Below are 24,643 nucleotides of genomic sequence, written 5' to 3'. Positions count from 1 at the left end.
ATAAAATAAAAACCCTTGTTTGCACACAATGTAATAGTTTATATAAAAATTCATTGGATTCTATAAAAAAAGCTGCTAGAACTAATACACAAATTTTGCCAGGTTGAAGAATATATGATCAATATTTGAAAATCAATGGTATTTCTATATATAGTAGCCACAATTAGAAATTAAAGTTTTAACAAATTTTAATGAAGCAATGCCATTTATATTAGAATCAAAATATGAAACATTAGGGTTAAGTCTGACAAAAGATGTGTAGGCCCTATACATAGAAAAGTTCAAAACATTGCTGAGAGAAATATAGAAGATCTGAAATTTTCTAATAATTTAAATAAATGAAATATACTGTATTGATGAATTGGAAGCTTAGTATTTTTAAGAAGTCAACTCTTTCCTAATTGATTTATAGATTCCATACAACTTCAGTCACAATGCCAGCAAGAGTTGTTTTGAAACAATCACTAGCTATTCAAAAATAAACATGGAAATACAAAGACCTACATGAGTTAAAACAACTTTGAAGAAGAACAAAGTTGAGGGTTTTATACTACCTGACTTTAAGACTTATTGCAAAGCTACAATAATCAGATCAGTATGGTATTATCATCAAAATAGACAAAAACATTAAGGAAACAGATTGGTAGATTTCAGAAATAAATCAACAAAAATATATAGTCAATTGATTTTCAATACAGGTATAAATAAAGGAGGACAGATACTCTTTTTATCTTTTTGACAAATGGCACTGGAACAATTTGATATCCACATACAAAAAATGAACTTTAATTCCTACTTCCTACCTCACACCATATAAAAGAATTAATTCAACATAGAACATAAACCTAAATGAAAAACTCAAAACTTAAAAGTCAAGATCACAAAGATTTTTCTGCTGTTTTCTTCCGGAGACTTTTAAGTTCTGAAAACAAAAACATGTCCATAAAAATACTCATACACAAATGTTCCTAACAGCTTTATTTGTAAAAGCTCAAAACTGAAATTAACCCAGATTTCTATGAACAGGTGAGTAGATTGACAAATTGTGGTATATCCATATAAGGATAACTCTCAAAACAATTATGTTGAGTGAAAGAAGCCAAACCAAAAGGAGAATATATTATAAGATTTCGTTTAAATAAATATTGGGAAAATGCAAACTAATTTATCGTAACAGAAACTAGATCTGTAAGTGGCTGGAAATGGGGAAGGAGGAGAGAGAAGTGAGGGGGAGAGATTACCAAGGGGCAAGAGTTATACCTCTAAGGGTGATAGATATGTTCATTATCCCAAGATAAGATACATCTTATAGATGTATGTGCATGTGTTGTATCTCAAATTTCATATTTAAATATGTACAGTTTACAGTATTTCAATTATACCTCTATAAAGCTGTTAATATTCTTTCATTGAATTTATTATTTTTCCCAGAGGCTTGATATTTTTGTGATGTTAAGATTTCCCAACCCAAAACATGCTCTGTTATTTGCTTTGTCTTTGGGCCCTTCAATAAGTTAGTATAGATTTTTGGGGTTTTGTTTTTTTCAACATATAGGTTTTATATGTTTCTGTTTAACTTAATTCTTTATTGTTATCTGTTTTATGTGGTTTGCTTTTTTCCATTTCTATGTCTCTTGATTTCCAGTAAAGAAAAAACTATAGATTTTAAAATATATATTTATATGAGTAACTGATCAAATTATCAAATTATTTGTTTTTATTTTATTACTTTAAAACTGTAATTTTGGGGGCTTTTAGATGCACCGCTGTATCAACAGCCTACATTTTTTTTTTGTATTCCAGTGGTGTTATAAATAATCATTTAAAATTTTTTATTGCATTTAGTGGAACTCCCAAAATAATATTAATTAATAAACATGATGGTGAATATTTCTGTCTGCTTGTGCTCTTAAAGGAAATGTCTTTAGCACCTGTGTTTCGAATGATGTTTTAGGTAAAGGTGATAAGCCTGCCAAATACAGATGCACCAGGTTTGTTCTGGTTTGTTTTCCTTTGCTGAAAAGTCAGAAAGCTAAAACTAAATTTTCCAGAATTCTGCGCATTAAGACTTTTTCCCATACCTTGACATTTTCCTATATTTTCCAAGTTTTCCAGAATAAACACATAATTAATGTGCCCATGTACACAGTGCCAGTAAGTGATAAGCTAAATAAATAGACATAAGCAGATCTGTCAAAGTGCTGTTCTATTAAGTGTTTGCTTCTCACTAGATTACTATTTTATAATTGCATTGTTTGATATGTAAATTTTATATGGATTATCTATTTTACTTGAAAGATTTAATAGGGGCAGCCTTGCATACATGTTGGGATTTGTCTTTTGGTGACCTTAGGTATGTGTTCTTTGGCTTTACTATTTTTAGCCCTGTTCACTTGTAAAATATACTACAAGTGTCTATTAATTGATGCTTTTGTTCCTGTTACAAAGCAAGCCACTCATTTGAAGTGAAGGGGCAATTTCAGTATTTCGGAAGTCGATTTTGTTCTTTCCTGCTCTTACACTTTAGGGGTGCCTCTACCAGGTGATGACGTGCTACACAAAAGGTGCCTCTCTGCTTAACCAATTTCACAGAGCTGGAAGAAGCCCTAGAAATGATTCTAGTCCAATACTTTCATTTCCCAGGTGGGAAACCTGAGGTTCAGGCAGTCAAGCCAACAGTCACATGGATTTTGAAAAGCTGGGACTAGAACCCAGATCTTTTGACCTGCACTCCAGTGTCTTTTCCATGACTGCAAACTCTCTCCACATTTTCTATACTTTCATTATAAAGGCTATTTTAAGAGTTATGCAAACTGAAGTATAATTGCATGTCAAGAGGATACCTTGAAGCAAACTTTTTAAAAAAGGAATCAGCTCCTAAAATACATATACATTAAGATGTATGTATGCATGCAGACACGTGCTCCTCATCCCCACCTCCACACACAAGTCAGAGAGAGGGGAGGGGCGGAGGAGGGAGGGATAGGAAAGTCTTCCATTTATGGCTCACTTTAACCCAACACCGTACACAGTCCTTGATTTCCTGGAATTTGGCTCTCAGCTTCTGTCTTTCTAGGCGCTATGCCTTCTTTCCGTGGCTTGCATAGACAGTTTCCAAGCCATCCAAAAGAAGGTGTAAATCCGCTTTTGTAGCATGGTGCTTTAATTATAAAAGTCAATTCTTCTGCCTCCAAATTTCAGCTTTAAGATGTCATCTTTACATAAAGCAGGCACAAAGCATCTCTAAGGGAGTAGCAAAAGGTAGAAAACCAAAATCTTCTTGGGATGGTCCTGCAGCTACTCTCACAGAGAGATGGGACAGCCTCTTCCTTTTTATTTCTGAGGTTGAGAGCTTTCTGTCCTATTTAAAAGCACAGTGGTTCCCCCCCCCCCCTTCAACGCCCACCGCCCTTATCTACGTTTCACTTTCCGTGGTTTCAATTATCTGCAGTTACCCACAGCCAACCACAGTCCCGAAGCAGATGATCCTCCTTCTGACATATGGGCAGAAAGTCAGTTGCAGCCTAACACTACATCACACTGTCTGCATCATTCACCTCACTTTATCTCATCACGTAGGCATTTTATCATCTCATATCGTAAGAAGGGTGAGTACAGTATAGTAAGATATTTTGAGAGAGAACATTCACACAAATTTTATTACAGTATATTGTCGTAATTGCTCTATTTTATTATGAGTTATTATTGTTAATCTCTTCCTGTGCTTAATTTATAAACTAAACTTTATCACAGGCAGGTATGTATAGGAAAAAACAGTTATATAGGGTCCAGTGCTCTCTGCAGTTTCAGGAATCCCCTGGGGGTCTTGGAACATGTCCTCCATGGATAAGAGGGGACCACTGGGTTACCATTACCATTTGTACCACCTTCCCTACCATCGTTTCAAAATGTGGTGCCCTAATAAAGTGACCACGCAGCTTCAATGCAACAGAAACTTTTAAACAGAAGAATAAATGGAGAAAAATCCAATTTGTCAGAGATCTCATCACTGTCATTAAACTTTTGCTTCATTAAATCTTGATTATTGTCACTCTCAACATTAAAGGCCCTAACTTCTAGAATCCTATGTTCTTTCCACAAATTCTGGATAATTTCTTAGTCAGTTTTCACATCTTTTATTCTTTTCTAATTCCTAACTGTCTTCACTCCATTACTTATTTCTTGCCTCTCTCCATAAACCCTTTAAAAAAAAACACTCCCCTGCTTTCATGCATAAGATACTTACAAGGCACTGAAAAGCATCACCAGCATTATAAACCTATGAAAAATCTCATGTCAGCAAATCACCTGAATAACAAATAAGTGATGCTTCCCCTGCCCTTATGATGATTATTTTTACTCTTAAAATGAATGTGATGGCCCTGAAGTCTGTATCAGTGAATAAATGTGTGACCTGTCATTTCTATAACTGGGATAACGTCTTCTTGACATAATTAAGTATAAGAGCTGTGAACATTCAGCATCTCCTCAGTAATTTATATATATTTATATATTTCCATTCAAATTTGTTTTACTAAAGGCAAGACAATAGGCTCAAAATGGAGTTGCTCATGCTAAGCTCCATGACACCAAACAGATGTAATTTAGTTTTAGGTTTCCCTAAAATGGAATCTTAAACCAGTCAGTCAGAAGTTGCCTGATCATCATTAGTTAGGTAGTCTGCCTGATGGACCCCCACCATCTCCTAAAGGAAAGGAAACTTGCAATAAGCCAATCCACTTTTGCCCTACTATAACTTCCTTCCTTCTTTCTTTCTTTTTTTTTTTTTTTTTTTTTTTTTGCCTATAAAAGTCTTTCATTATGTTCAGCTCTTTGGAGCTGTTTGTATCTGCTAGATTGGATTCTGCCTGACTCACAAATCACTGAATAAAGCCAGGAAGATCTTTAACATTTATTCAGTTGAATTTTGTTTTTCTAAGTCTTCAACAAGTCATTTCTAGCTCTCTGTTTAGGCAATTTTTAAATTGATAGAGTCTCCAGGCATCTTATTAAGAACATTGTGCCAGCATTCTGCCTTTAAGACCAAGAAAACAAAAGACAACAAGGATATGAGACTAACATCCTTGCTGGTATCACTATTAGCAATCTTTTTTAAAACAGAATTCTTATTAGTTGTGTGTGTGTGTGTGTGTGTGTGTGTGTGTGGTAGAACTAGAAATGCCTTCAGAAAGTTCAAATTATTAGGAGTTCATATTCAATGTTAGATATAAGTGAACCATTTAACTGAAGATACTGTATGAAACTAAGCATGTTTCATTTTTTTCAAATTGACTTCATAAAACAGTTTCAAGTTTTTATATTTTTCACAGAAAGCTACAAGGGCTCACTGCTTTTGGGGACTGGAGCCCAATGATGCAGTGAGTCTCTGGCAGGCTTATCTGTACCTCTGATATCACTTGAATTCAGGCGATGGGCAAATACAGCTATGATGTTGCTGCTTAAGAATTTTAATCCTTTTTAAAGTGAGCTGTGAATGAATAGCTATGTTAATATGAAAGACTAGAAATTTAGCTCCGCTTGAGAATAAAAATCTCTCAAAACAAAATATCTTCTGTGATATAAAAGATCTTCTGTCAAATCTATTAAAAATTAAATTTGCATATTTAAGGAACTCCAGCAATACAAAATCATTTGTGAAATACGTTTTCAAGGGACACGATACATATTTAGATATTGCACATGTAGTCTATAAATCTTAGCTCTTTGTTTACCAGTTTATATGTTGGAATGTTAGAATAAAAAGCCTATTTGGCTTCTTTCCCCTAGATAATGAAATTTTCTTTGCTTCTTATTTAAAATGACATGAGGTTATGTAAAGTGCTTCATATGGTAGAATTTTGTGCTGTGGAGAGGGGGAAATCAATAAGAATCAGTTCAGAAACAGATTTTAAATTTTCATAATCACTTTAAAAATGTTATAATTAAAAGAGGATTAAATATATTCTTTTGCTCAGTGTAAAGAAAATGATTTTTTTTTTAATTTTTTTTTCAACGTTTTTTATTTATTTTTGGGACAGAGAGAGACAGAGCATGAACGGGGGAGGGGCAGAGAGAGAGGGAGACACAGAATCGGAAACAGGCTCCAGGCTCCGAGCCATCAGCCCAGAGCCTGACGCGGGGCTCGAACCCACGGGCCATCAGCCCAGAGCCTGACGCGGGGCTCGAACCCACGGACCGCGAGATCGTGACCTGGCTGAAGTCGGACGCTTAACTGACTGCGCCACCCAGGCGCCCCAAGAAAATTATTCTTAAAGGAAATCATGAGAATAATCATAAATTGGTAGTCTTTGTTAATGGAGCAGGGAAGGGCATTCCTGGAAGAGAAAGCACAGGAACGAGTACATGGCAAAGTAAAACAACCTGGAGACATTTGGAGGACGGCCTCAAGCTCTTTGATATGGCAGAAGCAAGGGATATGTTATGGGTTGAGGAGGGTCCTGGCCAAGCATAAAGAATGGAAAAGTAATCAATGCCAGATAAGGGTTGGCATTTTATGTTCCACTAAGATGCTAAGAATTCCTGGAGGGGGCCACAAAAGGGTTTCAAATTAGGGAAACAACAATATTATATTTTATGTGTTGCTCTCATACTATTGGCTTTGGCAGCAATATGGAGGATGGAATTAAAGATTGTAAGACTAGTGGCAGAAAGAACTAAGAAAATAGTCAAAAGTTACAAACTTCTTTTTTTAAATATTTATTTCTTTTGAGAGAGAGACAGACAGACAGAGAGCACGAACAGGAAGGAGGGCAGACAGAGAAGGAAAGAGAGAATCCCAAACAGGCTCTACGCTGTCAGGGCAGAGCCTGACGCAGCTCTCAAACTCAGGAACCATAAGATCATGATCGGAGCTGAAACCAAGAGCTGGACACTCAAACAACTGAGCAACCCAGGCACCCCAAAAAGTACAGACTTCTAGTTATAAAATAGATAAGTCACAGGAGTGTAATGTACAGCATGGTGACTGTAGTTAACAATACTGTATTGTATATTTGAAAGTTGCTAAGAGAGTAGATCTTAAAAGTTCTTATCACTAAAAAATATCTGTAATTATGTGTGGTGTTGAATGTTAAGTAGATTTATTGTGGTGGTTATTTCATAATATATACAAATATCAAATCACTATGATCACCTGAATTAATATAATGTTATGTCAATTATATCTTACTATAAACAAGGGGGAAAGTGGTGCAATAGTATAATAATAATAATAATAATAATAATAATAATATATATATAATATATATATATATATATTATATATATATATATGAGAATAACAGCACAACAGTGGGATGGAATTGAATTAATATGGCGGAGGAAGGTGAGAGTGGAGACTAGGGGGAGTCTGCTGTTTTGACCTGAGCGACTCCTGAATGGAACGTGCCAAGAAAAGGGATGTAGGAGAGACAGTGTTTTCCAGGAAGACCTTTATTCCACATGAGTTTTGTTGTGTTTAAGAGGTTCAGAACATATAGTTCTGGAGCTCAGGAGGGAAAGTAAAATGAGTATCTAGGATTTGAAGCCAAGGAGTGAAGTTCCAGTTTTGAGGATGGATGTGATTGGTGAGGGACACTGTTAGAGTGAGAAGAGAGATCCAAGGACAAAGCCATTGGAAGCATCAATATTTATGGAGTGAGAAGGAAGAAAAGCCAAAAAAGAGACAAAAAGAATGGTTAGAAGGTAAGAAAAGAAGCAGGAAAGAATGGTGTCTTCCTTATATTTTAGCAAACGGAGCTCATCACTCATTATTACCTGAGAATATCATGTGCTTTTCTGTTTCTATGCCTTTACTTGTGACGTCTCATTCTTTTAAAAATAGTTCCTATTAAGATCCTAGCACTTCTCAGAATCTAATTGGCAGACTAGGTCTTTTGTGAAAAACTTTCCTGATCATTACTGCTATAATCTTTCACCTGTTTTCTCAAAAGCCCCAGTGTTATGAAATTGGATTCAGTTGTATTATTTAAGGCAAACTTTATTTATTAATTCATTTAAAAACAGCAATAATAAAGCCATTACCTGTCAATATAAATAAAATTTTAATGAAAAAAATATAAAATAGAACAATTTGTGAGAAAAATGGCATTGTCTTACATTTTTGCAAATCTCTTTAATGGCTGGTTTAAGAGAAGATAGCTGGATTATTGTAAACTTTTCTGTGTTCGGTCTGTCATGATTAGCTATTTTGGTTAAAGCACAGGAAGAAAATTCAGCCTTACACAGAAATGTCGTTGGAAAAAGAAAGCTATGTTGTAACAGTCTTTTCAGAAAACACTGAATATTCTTTATTTTTTTTGGATACTAAATCAAAACTTAGCAAGGTGCTGTGTATTAAAGGTTAGTCATAATGTGTAATGGGAAACTATATCAATAAAATATTCAAATTGTTATATTAAAATCCATTGGTCTGTCTTGCAATTTGAATGGCCATGCATGATTTTGTAATATTACTTACAAATTTGTCATTTAGAAAACAATGATTCACTGAGTTATGCAAGTCTTTGGAGTATTGACATATTTTATGATCACATTTGTTACTATTACATCAGTCTCATCAGAAAAACCTTTAAATATCGGGAAACTGTCAAACTCACAGTAGTGAATATAACTTTTCCAAATTCCCATTTTTACTTGAAAGCTCAAGTTTTATCATTGAAAACAAATACCATCAGTTACTTTCTTCAATGTAGGAGGCTCACTTCCTTAGTTTTCCAGAAAATGTCATGCCATTCTACTCTGAATGTGAACCCTTGAATATATTTCCTGTCTAGAGGTAAGAGGAAGGAACTAGCTTAATTCTTAATTGTCTTTCTTTTCAGCTTGTAGCAAAGGTTCTTGGGATTAGTAGGTCCTGAACAAAAACCTGGGAATTTGAATTAAATTTATTTCCTCCATGAATTTAGACTGCTGTATGGTTTCCATATGTCCCAGTTTACCTGAGGCAATCCCCATTTATGCCTATTCCTCAATGTACCATCCAGTTTAAATTATTTTTTTCCTGATTTAGGCAAGTAGTATTCAGTACTATATTAAAATAAGTGAGGATCAATTTGATGGGCCTTTATTTTGTACTTGCAATTTCTACAATAGTTTCATCTAGAAGTGTGAGACTAGTATGCAGGAACAAGAATTCTCACCTTAGCACATACAAAAACAACCAGAGATAACTTATCTTTCTATTTCAGAACGTTTTAAAATGCAAAATAACAATTGCTGTTCAGGATAGTGTGCAGAGTCTTCACGATAAAATGATACGTGCTTGCACTTGAACTCAAGTGGCTAGGAACAGTTAAATCTTTCTAGTCTTGGGGGTGGAGGAAGAGGCATTCAACACAGTTGCCCCTACAGTCTATTTGGTGTTCTAGCCAGTTATGCCATGACCCATGCTACAGGTTTCAAGATGTAACAAACTTCCAGGCTGCTAATCAGAAGGATCTTAAGGAAATGTGGATAATTATAGAGCAGGTGTCCATGAAATATGTGCAGGAAATAGAAGCTGGTTACCATAATGTAAAAATATTGTAATGATTGAATGCTCTTGCTCCTGCAGTTTTGTCAGTATCCTATGGTATAAATCTTCAAAATTCTGTTTATTTTGTTATCAGTACTGTTTAAAAAAATTGCAATAAACTCTATGGGCAGTAATGAGTTAAAAGCCAAGACTATTTAATGACAAACTAAGTACTAACTTTCTGTTTCTCAAGAAAGCTTTTGCAAGTGTTAAAACTCCCTATCCAACTAGAGGGCCCTAATGACTGACCACCCGAAAACTGAAAGAATCCACTTCAAAAATTAATATTATTTTAAGATGATTATGCGTGTAGGTCATGATTTAACGTGCAGTTGCAGAAGGTGTATTTACAGTGTCACTCTGTGAAGCATGACTTTTCATTTGGATCGAATGATTTCATTTTAGATTCCAAATTTTCTTATGACCATACTTTTTTTTGTATTACTATTGTATTTTGTATTACTATTTGTAGCTATTACTTTATTGGTTCCTTTAACAGAATAACTTCACGGATAATTAAATGATGCAAGTCTTATAACAACATATCAGGTGTTACAAATAGGACACCAACCAGTTTAAAATGGTTCAGTTTTTCCCCCCCATACAAATCATGGAATAAAAGTAAAACAATTTAAAGTTCATTTTGTTAAGACAAAACATCTGACAATATTGTTAAAGCCATTATAAATTTAAAAGTTCAACACTGAGATAAAATTATTTGTTTTATATATTAATAAAATGAATTTAAATTGTGATGGAGAACCTTGTAAAAACATGGTAAAAATAATGTTCCACTAAATTAAGAAATATACATTGAATAAATGTGATTTTGTATTGGTTGTGCTACCTACAAAATTCATAAATGCATCTTTAAAAGGCTATGATAATCTAATAACTGAAATAGAAGCTATAGTTTTCAAATTTCATAAATATTTTGTACATACGTGCATTTAGAGTAACTGAACTTTACACACACACACACATGCACACACACACACATATATAAAATAACATATATATGTTATTTTATTTGAGAGAGAGAGAGAAAAAATGAGTGGGGGAGGGGCAGAGAGAGAGGGAGACAGAGGATCCCAGTTGGGCTCTGTGCTGTCAGCACAGAGTCCAAGGTGGGGCTCAAACTAACAAATTGTGAGATCATGACCTGAAGCTGAAGTCAGACGCTTAACCAACTGAGCCACCCAAATGCCTCAATGTATATTTTTTACAAGCTTGATGTTGAAATAAAAAATAATTCAGATTCAGTGTAGAAGTAGGTGCTTTTTCTCTTTGCTACTCGTTATTAATCAAAGTTTAGAAATGTTTGAAGCTTTAAAGACGTTCTTTGTAAATCAGTATAAGTGTAGTACAATAATATTGAACTCACTTGTAAGTGTTTAAAATTACTTGGAAATGTGAAAACAAAGTACTCAATACATCAAATCCCCAGAAGTTCAACTTTTGAAATGGTTAGCAAGCAGCAGTTACTAAAATCAACACAGTTGATACTTGAAAAATTGGGTTTAAACTGCATAGGTCCACTTATATGCAGGTGTTTTTCAATAAATCAGTTCAGCACTGTTAAATGTATTTTCTCTTCCTCATGATTTTCTTAGTAACATTTTCCTTTCTCTAGCTTACTTTATTGTAAAAGTAAAGTGTCTAATACAGCATACAAAGTATGTGTTAATCAACTATTTATGTTATCACTAAGGATTCTGGTCAACAGTAGGATATTAGGAGTTAATTTTGCAGGAAGTCAAAAGATATAGATTTTTTACTGTGCAGGGGTGTTGGGATACTTAAACCCTACATTGTTCAATGGTCAACTGTACTTGCCAGTAGATGACTTTGCAATTTATTTTTACTAAAACAAAAGAAGAATTAAACATATTAAATAAAAGCTCAAATGGTGCAAAAGATTTGATTTTCAAATTAGATAATAGATCTTTGGGCTGTCTTGAATCTCTTTTGATTATGCTCTTACTTTTATTTGGAGAAAGTAATTCTCTCTGTCAAAATAGAGTGAAATTTGAAAGAATTTAAATTTGGCAAAACATTCAAAGGAATCACAGAGAGAGATAATTTGATGAATTTTTTTGGGAAAACATTTATTGAAGCAAATATACTCTGAATGAAGACAAAATATATTGAGGTTGTTTCCAGTAACTGTGCTTATTAATCCTAACAATTAGTTCATACATTCATTTGGGTTTTTTACATACATAATCATGTTATCTGAAAATAATGACAACTTTACTTTTTCTTTTCTAAAAGAAGTATTTTTGTTTTTTCTTCCACCTTTTGTTTCTTTTATTTTTCTTGCCTTATAGCACTGATTCACTAATTCCTCTAGTACAATGTAGAACGGAAATGGTAAATAGTGATCACTCCTGTTTTAATTCCAACTCAAGAGGCCAATATTCAAAATTCACTACTAAGTAACATGTAGTTGCTGATTTTTAGAAAAGATACTCTTGATGAAATTAAGGTAGTTCCCTTCTTACAGATGACCTTTTACTTACATGGGTATGAACTGCATGGGTCCACTTACACACAGATTTTTTTTTCTTTTATAAATGAAGTGCAGTACTATAAGTGTATTTTCTCTTCCTTGTTACTTTCTTTTTTTAAAAATTTTTAATGTTTTATTATTTATTTTTGAGAGAGAGAGAGAGACAGAGCGTGAGCAAGGGAAGGGCAGAGAGAGGGGAGGTACAGAATCGGAAGCAGGCTCCAGGCTCCAAGCTGTCAGGACAGAGGCTGATGTGGGGCTCCAACTCACAACTGTGAGTTCAACCAACTGAGCCACCCAGGCACCCTGCTTCCTTATTATTTTCTTAATAACGTTTTCTTTTCAGGGCACCTGGGTGTCTCAGTCAGTTGAGCGTCTGACTTAGGCTCAGATCATGATCTCACAGTTGGTGAGTTCAAACAACCCCTCAATCTGGCTAGGTACTGTGAATTTGGGATTCTCTCTCTCTCCCTCTCTCTCTGTCCCTTCCCTGCTTGAGTGCATGCTCCCTTTCTCTCTCAAAATAAATAAATAAATTTAGCCTTAAAAAAAAAGGCTAAAAAAATTTCTTTGCTCTAAATTACTTTATTGAAAGAATACAGTATATAATGCATATAATATACAAAATATGTGTTAATCAACTATACGTTATTGGGAAGGCTTCTGGTCAATAGTAGGCTATTAGTAGTTAAGTTAATGGGGAACCAAAAGTTATATGAGGATTTTTGAATGCACAAGAAGTTAGTTCCACTAACTGCTACATTGTACAGAGGTCAACTGTAGTTAGTTGATATATTTTTTTCTTGATCATACTTTCTCTGCATCTATTGAGATAACTGTATATTCTTTTCCTTTATTCCATTAATGAAATGAGTTACAATGATTAAATTTTAAATGTTAAACCAGTCTTGCATTTCTGAAATAAACCCCACTTGGTCTTGATGTATTATCCTTTTTATATGTCCTGTATTAGATTTGCTCATATCTTATAGAGGACTTTTGCATCTATGCTCATGGGGATATTAATCTATAATTTTATTTTCTTATAATTGCACTTAAGTCATTTTTAAATGTTCAGATAATCAATATAAAAAGTTTTGAATTTCCTTTAATGTATAGATACATATTCGTTTTTTCCTGGAAAGACTTATATTTGAAAACAATTTTTGAATAAAGCACTTTTTGGTGACTACATAAATATTCAAAGTATTAAAAATATTAAAATGAATATTAATGTATTTAATTTTCATCAGTTTTACTTTTCTTTTAGTTCTCATAGGAGTCACGGATGAATGATAAATTTTTATGGTCCTTTACTAATACACAGGGAAACTGTTGAGTTAGGGGCAAGGCTGGTTCTTCCTTGCTTTTAGGCTCTTTGAAGAGCCCAAAAATAACTTTTTTTCTGTTGAAGCATGACCCTCTGAACGTTTTGCTGGAACCTGAACATATATCCTTTCTGAGTCTTTGCTCTTGCTATTTCCTCCACTGGGAGTACCCTCTGAACTCTTACAGTCTTTGCATTTTGGCATTTTTCCTACACTTTACATTTCAAATTAAATGCTCTCTTTTTCCTCCATTCCAAAAGTATGAGATTTACTTCTCCTCTGAATAGACAATATTAATAATTATGAATGTTTACATGACAATCACTATGTGTCATGTACTGTATATTCTAAGTGCTTTAAATATATTAACTCATTGGGGCACCTGGGTGGCTCACTTGGTTGAGCTTCCACCTGTTGATTTCGGTTCAGGTCATGATCTCAGCATTTGTGAGATCAAGCCCCACATTGGGATCTGTGCTGACAGCACAGAGCCTGCTTGGGATTCTCTCTCTCTCCTCTCTCTCTGCCCCTCCCCCTGCTCTCTCAAAATAAACATTTAAAAAAATAAAAAATAAATATGTTAATTCGTTTAATCCCCTTAGCAACCTTATGGGTAGATATTATTACTCTTTTACAGAAACTGAGTTATAGAGAAGTTAAATAACTGGCAAAACTTTATGCCATTAACAACTGGAAATCAAAGAATCCAACCTAAGCTGCTTGTCCTGGAGCCTGCCATCACACTACATCACCCCTCAAAGCAATAGCTGGTAAGTGTTTTCCATTTCTGTTGTCATTGATGTAGTTTGTTTGTTTGTTTGTTTAATTTTAGAGAGTGTGCTCAAGCTTGGCAATTCTTAGACATTTAATTTGGGGGGCGGAGGGGGCTAAGGGAGAGAGAGAGAGAGAGAGAGAGAGAGAGGATCCTAAGTAGTCTCCATGCTTAGCATGGATCCCACACCTCTGGGATCATTCCCTGAGCCAAAATCAAGAGTTGGAAGCTCAACCAAGTGAGCCACCCAGACACCCCTCACTGATATAGTTTAAATCCTCTCCTCTGTCAGTAGCTACTTTTCAATATCCAATTCATTGCTATTAGTAGCAGAAGCAGTATAGAACATACTCTCCCTCCCATACTATTCCCAAAGTAACTTTCCAAAACATGCATCTACACAGCAGCATCTGGGACACCGGGGTGGCTCAGTCAGTTAAGCAGCTGACTTTGGCTCAGGTCTTGATCTCACGGTTTGTGAGCCTGAAGCCTGCTTAGGATTCTGTGTCTCCCTCTCTCTCTGCCCCAACCCCTGCTCATGCTCTGTATCTCAAAAAATGAATAAACATTAAAAAAAATTAAACAGCAGCTTCCAAAACATAACAAAACAAAACACAGTAACCATAAAAAAAATCCCTCAATGTCTTATTTATTTGTTTAAAAACATTTGTTAGCTCTTCGTTGCTTTAAGATAAAGTCTAAAATCGAGGGGGCACCAAGGACCTTTTAATCTTATCCCAGTCAACTCTTCCAACTAGCCTCTAGCACTTGGGACACCCCTCACTGTCCAGCTTTTATTCTCTAGCTGCACCTGTCAGTTAGTCCTTAAATGTTCATGCCTACTTGTATCCCCGTGTTCTTGTTAAGATCTCTCTGCCTGCAGTATCGTTCATTCTTCCTCCCTCTCTTTCTTTCTCTTGCTTTCTGCTTTCCTCCTTGCCTACCTCCTTACCCTTTACCTCCCTTCTACTCTCTCTTTCTCCCACCTTCCTTTCCCATCTCTTTCTGTCTACAAAAGCCCAGCTCAAATATCAGATTTTCTCTTGGTAGTGTCCCATAACCACTCCTTTCATCACCAGCAAATTTTTTTATTCTCTTCTGAGATACCATAACATAGCAAACCTCTACTGTCACACATATCCTATTGTATATTGTGATTTGCATTTCTTCCTAGACCCAAAGATTTCTTTCTCTATAAAGGCTTGCTTTCCCAGTTACATAAGCTTTTAGATGCAAAAATAGAAGGTATATGTCCAAATCAGTTTTAAGATACCTGGTTCAGGGCCTTCCAGTATTGACTCCCTTCTTAGTGGCTTCGCAAGTCAACATAGAGCATGTACCCCTTGTGATGTTACCACATCTACAACCTTTCTTTGAATAGTCATGATTCCTGCAGTCTTGAAATTATACAATAAATAAGCCTGAGTGAGGCATGTGTTTCAGATGTCCATAATTTAGCCCAAAGGTGCTTGTTCTATCAAGGTTTATAGTCACCAAAAAAAACCAAAAAACAAAAAACCACCCTCTGTCGTTCAACCTTTCAAACTTCCAGTTTTAGGTCCACACTCTGCCTACACTATAACCACCCTCATCCAATAACAAGTAATGGAGGTCTTATCTGGAGGCTCTATGAAAGGGTGAACTTGGCTGTGAGTTAAGCCTCAAGAGGCCAAACCTTTTCCCATGATTAATATCAATTTCAATGAACATCAAAATTTTATATATCCCTCATGTCAGTTAGGGGAAAAATACATTCAAAATGTTTCAAGATAAATGCAGTTACATCACTCTCCGGTTGAATAAACAAGACGATCATGGCTATAATAATGCCAATTCTCTGTATTTACTGGATCTACTAAGTAACTGAAAAGACAAGTAAGAACACCTGGGCATTATGGAGTTAGCAAGTGCAAGAAGGCAACTCTGTCCCTGTCCACCAGATAGGTCTAGGGGAACAAAGGGAAGAAGGTGGAATTACTAAAACATGGAAGTTTGAAAGTGGGACTAAGTGGGGCTGGCCCAGACCTCTGAGGGGGGGTTGCCGCTTGCCTGGTGCTGGTGTTTCTGAGGGGAGTCATAAGACTGTTTCTGCAAGTGTTTGAATAGGTACAAACTGGAATTAATGTCTGCTACTGGAACTTACTGCTGTAGGAACAGGAAACAATCTGATAGGAGCAAGCTGCTTCTCTCTTACCTGGCTTTGCACTCTCCCTCTAGCGCCCCCTATTGGCAGACTTAATAAGGAGCTGCAGGCAAAGCCAAAATGCAGTTTGAGAGTCCTAACCCAAGCTCAAGATCCTACCCAAGAATGAGTGGATTTGAAGCCAAGAAGCACAGTATGATAATTGGTATACTGAACATAGAGCCTTGAGGGGTGTATTTAGTGGGTGGGGTGGTGAAGGGGGAAAAAAGGTTATAGAAGGAGAATCAGCTTAGTAGATGTAGAGAAGGACATAGGAGGCTTTTAGCAGCGCTAAGTACTGTGGCTAAAGGAAGACCATTGGTTTCACAATTGAGATTTGGCTAAGAAGGCACTTGTAGAGTCACTGAAACTGACATTAGATTAGAATAAAGTGGACAAAGTACATGTTGACTCTTTTTTTCAATAACTGCAAAAGGAAGGAGATCGGAGAATAATCTAAAAAGAAGAAAGACTATTAAAGATGGAAAAAATGAGTGAAGTTATAGAAAAAAATTATGTGGAAAGGAAGGAAGTAGAGCCATTTGTAGGATGATTTTAACCTCATCATTAAGGTAAGTGATAAGGTGTTTTGCTGAGAACGAATGTATCTGTAATGGGATTGGGACCTAGAGGAATGAAGATGTGGAATTTAATAAGGGCAGGAATATTCCAGACCTGAGACTGTAAGAATATAACACAGTGATTTCTAGAAAATGTCTAAACCAATTCAGGATTAAGAATTATATATACTTGGGGGGTATGTGTGTGTAAGATTCTAAGCCTCTAATTTGTTCCCATAGCCCAGGGTTTTTCAAATTAGGTATTGTTGGCATTTGGGGCCACGTAATTTTTATTGGGAATGGGGGTTCTGTGCTTTTTAGGGTATTTAGCTGCATCCCTGGCTGTTACTCAGTAGATGCCCAAAGCAAACCATCCCCTCCCCCACCTTATGATAATCAAAAATGTCCCCAGACATTGTCAGATGTCCCCTGGAGGCAAAATTACCCCTGGCTGAGGATCACCGAGGTAGCTCCAGGAGGTCAACAAAGGTTCTGCTGATTTGCTGGTTCCCAGCTGTAGTGCCCCCTTGGCAAGTCCATATTCTCAGCTTCTCATCTTCTCTGGAACCTCCTTATCCTGATTGGTTCAGCACTTCTGATGTCTTTAAATGGATGTTTAAAAAATTTGGCTTGTCTGGTAGCCTCTGTCACCATTTTGTTCTGCTGAAAGAAAGATATTCTGCTAATATTTAGAAACACAATTCCAAGGAAATATCTTTTAATATTATTATTTTGCTAGTTAGTTATATTATTTTTCCTTTATTCTAACTACTGATCATCAAGCTTCAGCTCATAGGCCGAATACAGCTCTTGCCTGTTTTGGAAATAAAGTTTTATTACAACACAGGCACACTATTACTTACAGATTATCTGTGGCTGCTTTTGTACTAAGACTGCAGAGTAGTCACCACAGAGAGCTAAGGCCCTCACTTCACAGTTTGCCAACGCTTGCTTGAATACCTTGAAGGTAGGAACCAAGAGCTTGTGTCTCTAGTGTCTAATATATTGTAGCCAAATGACTGCAGTTTTGAATTTTCTTAAATTAATCCAAAAATATACATGGAACTCAATAATTTTCTTCTAAATGTCTAAAGGCAATGAAAGATGTCACCATATTTGTCCACATTATTATGTGTTGTTTAAATCAAATGGCATGATGGGTTAAAGAATAATGCCAAAGGTTTATTTTAAGAGTAGAGACCCAGTTCCTGGATGTGCCCATTGTTTTATTTTTTTTTGTTTTCAGTCATAGACCACCCTTTTCACTATCTATGTTACAAAAAATATATATATTATTTGTGGAGTGCCTGGGTGGCTCAGTCGGTTAAGGATTCAACTCAATTTCCGCTGAGGTCATGATCTCATGGTGTGTGAATTCAAGCCCTTGCTGATAATGCAGGACCTGCTCAGGATTCTCTCTCTCCCTCTCTCTCTACCCCTCCCCCACTTGTGCTTTCACTCTCTCTCAAAATAAATAAATAAACATTACAAACAAAGGAAAACAGTTTCATCAAAAATAAATATATTATTTGTTACAAGGAGAATAGGACAAAGTGAATAAATTCTTCAGTATGAATCAGTCATTTCTACAGAATTTTTAAAAACTGTATTTATCAAAGGTGGTCATTTACTTCCTTCTTCAATTAACAGAACAGTTCCACATTCATCTTTTATATGATGCATGGTACATGTTTTCTCTGAAATTCTTCTGAACAATATAATAATTTATATTTGATATATTTGATAATGTATTACTTAATAAGAATGTCTTCTATGTAGTTTCCTTCAAGAGTAGATAGCCTTTGAAACAGCTACCTTTTTCTTTCCTTCTTTCACAAAAAACGAAATAAAGGTAATTAGTATAATAGTAGCTCACAAATGGACTCACGAACCAAAGAAAGGAAATTATTTACTAAGATTTACAAGGTTGCTGAGATTAGTTGTCCTTGGACCAAAATATTAGTGTTGTTGTATATACATTTGTTACCTGTATGGTTCCACTTAAAAATCTTGTAATTCTTATTAATGATTTCTTCTACTAATTTTTAGTGATTAATATTATTAGTTGGATGTGATCCTAAATTCATTTTGCATCTTGAATATTAACATTTGTGTATTTGTCATTCCATTAATTCTGTGAGAAAAAAGCACATTTGCCATACTATAAATCTTATCAGTCTTTGAGCAAAAGTTGCTTAAAACTCTGAGACAGTGTTATTTATGATTTTGGGTTGTACTTGGGTAGTATCTATCATTTATTTACTCATCTCCTGAGTGCTATTGGTAACCCTTAATGATTTACATCCCAGAGTTTCCTTAGCTAAAGCAATTTTATAAAGAAACTAAAGAGTTTGTTTTTGAAATCGATGGTTATACTAACTAGAAAGCATGCCTCTGCTTTACAGGGCTTAAAACGAAGTGTCTTGCATCATTCGAACATCTGGATTTCATTTCTTGTTAAAGCAGTATAAGATGGATTTGGAAAGAATGAAGTGAAATCAGTTCTAATGATCATTATCTTAATTTTGGACTGAAAATTTCCCTGCAAGTCAGGCTCTGTCATGTTTAACTTTGAATGTGCACTTCATAGGAATAAAAGTTGCAGTGACCTAATCCACTCCAATGCTCCCTCTGACTTTAAAAAACTACGTAATGAAACATTGTGGAGTAAGAGACATAATCTTACTTGAAATTTCTGTGCAATGGCTCTGTTGGATTTCACATTTATATTTTTCATTGCCTGTACTTGCTAAAAATACTTTATTCCTCCAAAAGTACAGTACACTTGCTCTAGATTTTATAGCTTTTTAAATTGATTATCTAAATTTGGGTAATTCTTGGATTTTTAAAAAGCATTAATAAATGAGATACCTCAGAAAGAATGTGTTTGAGGTTTCTCATGTGTGCATTAAATTTTCCTGTAATGATAACATAACATTTTTAAACCATCAATCTATGCAAATGTTCATGCATGTTTATGCATGCCTTTCAAAAATTTTTTCCTTTCTTAATTTTATTTTTGATGTCTGATCTTATTTATTTGTTACTCTTTAAAAAAATCTCATTTTTTTTTTATTGGACTCAGACTTAGAGGTAGAAGCTCTCAGAGAAGACAGCCCCTGTCTCTTGGCAATCTGTTCCAGGCATTTTTCTTCGGCCTCCTTCATTCTCTTGGCCAAAAGTTTGGCATATTCTGCAACCTCGTCCTTATTTTTCTTAGTACACTGTTTCTTTAGAGGAATACACCAACATTTATGCTGGAGGACACGTGGAGTAACAAGATGTTGAATCTTGGGTGCTTTGGTTCTAGGTTTCCTACCTTCTTTGTTTAGGGACTTTTCACAACATACTGGTGAATATCATCTTTAGAAAGACTGAAAAGGTTGTGGATTCTGCTAGCTCTTTTGGGCCCCATGAGACAAGGCATAGTAGTATCAGTAAACCCAGGAATATCCTTCTCCCCCTTTTTTTTGTTTTTACAATGACCAAGTTGAGCACGGTGAGATTGGCATCCACAATGCAACCCCAAAGAGATTCATGCTTTCTTTCCCAAATGCCCCCCATCCCCTCCCAGTCCTCCTTGGTCTGTAGCAGGAATGCCTCTTACTCAGCAGTAGTCAGACAGGGCCATGGGTCACAACCCTCTGCTTCATGGGGAAGCCTTGTTTGTCATTGCCACCACAGATTGAGCCCACAAAACCCTTCCAGTCTTCACCTAGAGCATCAGCAGCCATGGCCGTTCACTTCTCACGAAAGATATGAAGTTTGTGTTCCTTGTCCACTTCAATGAGTTTTGGGCAGCCAGTAGCTGAGAAAAGAGATGCTCTGCTTCATCCTGAAGCAGGCTACTGCCTCCGAGGTGCCACGAAAAAGAGCTCAAAAAAACTTTCCTTACATTTTTTTGAAATTCTATAAATGCTTGACAGGTGAATTTCTCAAACATGACTTTAAAGTTTTTATTTTTGGGGTGCCTGGGTGGCTCAGTCTGTTACGCTTCTGTTCAGGTCATGATCTCACAGCTCATGAGTTCAAACCCAGCATCGGGCTCTGTGATGACAGCTCAGAACGTGGAGCCTGCTTCAGATTCTGGGTTTCCATCTCTCTGCCCTCTCCTGCTCACACTCTGTCTCTCTGTCTCTCTCTCTAAAGAATAAATAAACATTTAAAAATTTTTAAGATTTTCTTTTCTTTTTTTCTTTTATTTTTTTAAAGTAGGCTTCACACCTAACTTGGGGCTTAAACTCACGACCGTGAGATCAAGAGTTGGATGCTCTACTGAGGCACCCAGGTACCCCAAAAAGTTATTTTAAAAACTGCTTTTTAATTAAAAATGGAAAGAAAGACTTTTCAAAGACATTTAAAATTGTTGCAGAGAAGGAATTTTTCATATATGATGGTCCTATTCCCAGTAATCCTAACCATTACTAGTTTCAGCACTAAAAAGGAAGAAAAAGATAGGAAAAGTAGAGCTAGAGATATGATAAGAGACCTGGAAATTTTATTTCAAATGACAAACTTCTCCTGGAAGTCAGAGCTCTTAGATGCTGGCATAATTACACAGATTGAAAAGAAGGAAAATGGAAGGAATTGCTATCCTTAGATATTTTTAAGGCCAGATCTGGCAAAGCGCTGGAAAACAAAATTCAGGAAAATACCCAGAATGTGTTGTCAGGGCAATGGCCTAAGTAACTTCCATATAATTTCTCTCTGTGTACCACTGATGTGAGAAGAGGGCTCTGGAGTTTGGTTTGCTCTCTCACTGATTTCAGTGTGACCTTAGGCAATTTATTTGATCTGACTGCCAGTTTTCCCTCTCTCCAGAGAGTTTAGAAAATGACACATACTTGGTGGGGCTTAATGTTTGTAACCACTTCAAGATTTCAAAGAGAATATTTTCATGATGGAAAAAGTATTGTTCTTTGTCACTCTATGTGTTGGTTTACGAAAGTTGAAACCTGGAATTAAAGTCCAAACCAGGTTTAATATGTTAGTTTAAGACTGCATTTACTGTGTTTCCATTGCATTCAATGTATTTCTATGCAATTTCATTCCATGTGTATTTACTGAGGAGCCACTATTGCTTTCCAAAAAACTCAAAATCTTGGGCCCATAGAAATTGGTTCATTGACCATGTTGGAAGTCCACAGGGTTCTCTTGCTTGCAGAGCAGAAAAAGAATCCCCCAAGTCCCTTTCTGGTTTAGCAATTTCATTAAATCTGGATGTGATGCACAGTGGAAGATAGTATAGTCGCCCCATCAGCAAATATATACTATTTGAGATGCTAGAGAATTAGGAGAACCGAAATGAAATCCCAGTCATGGATGAAACCAGGTTCTCTCTCAGGAGCTCATTTCACAGTTCTGCTGAAGAGTATAGTAATATTTCTACTACTTCATGTTCTTCTGAGAAACCTGAAAGATAATGAATTGGGAAAATGTCCTTAATCAAAAAATTAATGAATCACTACGAATTATAATAACAACCAAAATACCGAGTGCCTCCTGTATTCCAGTACAGTGATAAGCATCAATTTGCCTCATCATTTCTTACAGTGCATGTAATTTTTTCTACACATGAGGAAACAGAGGCCGAGGAGCCACAGTAACCAGCTAGTGAGGGTGGGGTGTGGTGGGGGCAGAGCCAGGACACAAACCCAGGCCTGTCTAATTCCAAAGAGGTATGAAAAGTCATGAATTCCGGTCAACTGAACATATGGTCCTCAAACACAGTAGTGGCCATTTTACTTTCTCTTTCCTCAGTTATTGCTAGCTGCCTTGTAAGTAATTATCAATTTTCCAGGAAATTCCTCACTTTTGTGGGAAGCCTATTGCACTGACCTGCAATGGAAAGCTATTTCCTTCCAAAACCTGTCAGCTAAGGCATCTGTGTTCCCATCCAGAAAGATCCACCTTAGATAGCCAAGGGAGATGTTAAAGGAAAGGTTTAGGAAGCAGTTACTATATGCCAGGCACTTTTTTAAAAAATAGATGTTTAAAAATGTTTCACTTATTGCTAGAATGACTTTGAAAGAGAATACCAAGGTTCAGGAGAGAAAATGATGCATCCAAGGCTGGGCAGTAAATAGCAGCAAAGCTGGGGTTTAAAGTCACATCAAGCCCCTGACTCTTCATCGCCTCCTCATGACAAAAAGCTTTCTGCTGAAGTAGCCAACCCCATGCCCACAACTTTATTGTTCTTCATAGCACTTGTCCCCATCTGACAGAATATAGGTTGTCTTTATTGTCTGCCCTACCTACTGCAATATGAGCTTCTAGAGGGCATGGGCCTTGTCTGACTTGTTAATTTCCATGTCCCTCCTGCCTAGAACAGTGACTTAAATAAATAATAAACATTTTTTGCATGAATAAATAAATTAAGGCAGGTTTTAAAAACCAGGGTAGATACCAAGCTTGTGACAGGTTGATAGAGTATGGTTTAGTCTGGAAAGCCTTACTTTGATACAAGAAAATGCAGCAATTTGAATCTATTTTTGCTTAATAGGTTAAAAGTGATTCCTAACTTAAACTACGACCCATATTTAAAATTTGTCTTCAATATAAAGTTTCACTTAGGAACCCCCTTAGTATTATTTATTTATTAGGCATTATTAATACTACTATTGAAACTTCTAGGCATTTTGACATTATAAATATAAGCGTATCCATTTTTAATATTATTAATTTCCAGAAGCCTAAGGGCAAAGCAGATATTTTAATTCATTTTGTGAAGCTTTGAAGTAGAAGAGGAGATGGAAAAATTGATGAAAAATGAAAAGATCAGAAGAGGGACAGCTAAGTTATGAAAATCAAAAAAGTGTTTGTTTTATCTATTTAAAAAAGCCCCACACAAATTAGCTAACTCCCACAAACATATCAAAATTCAGATAAATAATACATATATATTTAATATGAAATTTATTGTCAAATTGGTTTCCATACAACACCAGTGCTCATCCCAAAATGTGCCTTCCGCAATACCCATCACCCACCCTCCCTCCCTCTCACCCCCCCCCCCATCAACCCTCGTTTGTTCTTAGTTTTTTAAGAGTCTGTTATGCTTTGGCTCTCTCCCTCTCATAAATAATATTTTTATTAACTATGACACACCTCTTTTTCCCCTACTTTTCTTCCTTGAATGTTCTTTGATCTCCTCTCTGTATGACAAAAATTTCATGATACCATTTTTTTCTATTAACATGTAGCATAGTTAACCGATAGCAGTTTTTATTATTGGTAATTGGGTTGCACACAACATGGGACTTGTCATACAGAACTAATCACTGTAATATGGCTACAAGTTTGTGCCCATAAACATAAGAGTTCTAATAAATTCTGTTTTTTATAATAGCCGTGGAGAATGTATGGTGCATTTATAATGTGTGTGCTGCATTATCTGGCATATTTCTGGAAGGGGGCACCTTTGCATTTGAGTAGGCATCAATAAGAAATGAATTCTTCCCTGGCAATTCTTATATTTAGCTATGGGAAGAGTCTTCCACAGACTAGTTTGTGGCGCTGTACATTTCAACCTGTTTTCCTCTACTACACAAATACATAGTGTCAGCACCCTAGTATGGGCTGATGCTATGATAGGACCTCTGGCCCTGCCCTTTAATGTTGTCACACCAGGCGAATGGACACAGCACATGGTGGGACTATGCCTGGAAGCTATTCATTCCTATGCTGGGCAGCTGGCAATAACTTCACATGAATGTGGTTGTGAAGCACATGAACATATTTCATGAAACCCAAGC

General features: G+C 35.9%; 1 protein-coding gene and 1 pseudogene across 3 annotated transcripts in view; one reads left to right on the top strand and one right to left on the bottom strand.

Moving 5' to 3' along the window:
- The window catches only part of SYNPO2 (synaptopodin 2), a 209,984-nt gene that overhangs the window by 5,574 nt on the left and 179,767 nt on the right, over window positions 1–24,643 (top strand). For 2 of the 3 annotated variants that reach the window (XM_042983987.1, XM_042983986.1), the window contains exons 2-3: window positions 14,013–14,145; window positions 16,766–16,901. The gene's annotated coding sequence lies outside the window, so the exon portion shown is untranslated. The remainder of the gene's footprint in view (window positions 1–14,012; window positions 14,146–16,765; window positions 16,902–24,643) is intronic. The other variant, XM_042983988.1, reaches the window with a different exon arrangement.
- LOC102971805 lies at window positions 19,964–23,021 on the bottom strand (annotated as a pseudogene).

The sequence above is a fragment of the Panthera tigris genome, chromosome B1 (assembly GCF_018350195.1).
Source record: "Panthera tigris isolate Pti1 chromosome B1, P.tigris_Pti1_mat1.1, whole genome shotgun sequence".
In the NCBI taxonomy this organism is placed as follows: Eukaryota; Metazoa; Chordata; class Mammalia; order Carnivora; family Felidae; genus Panthera; species Panthera tigris.
This window is presented reverse-complemented; position numbering and strand designations above follow the sequence as displayed.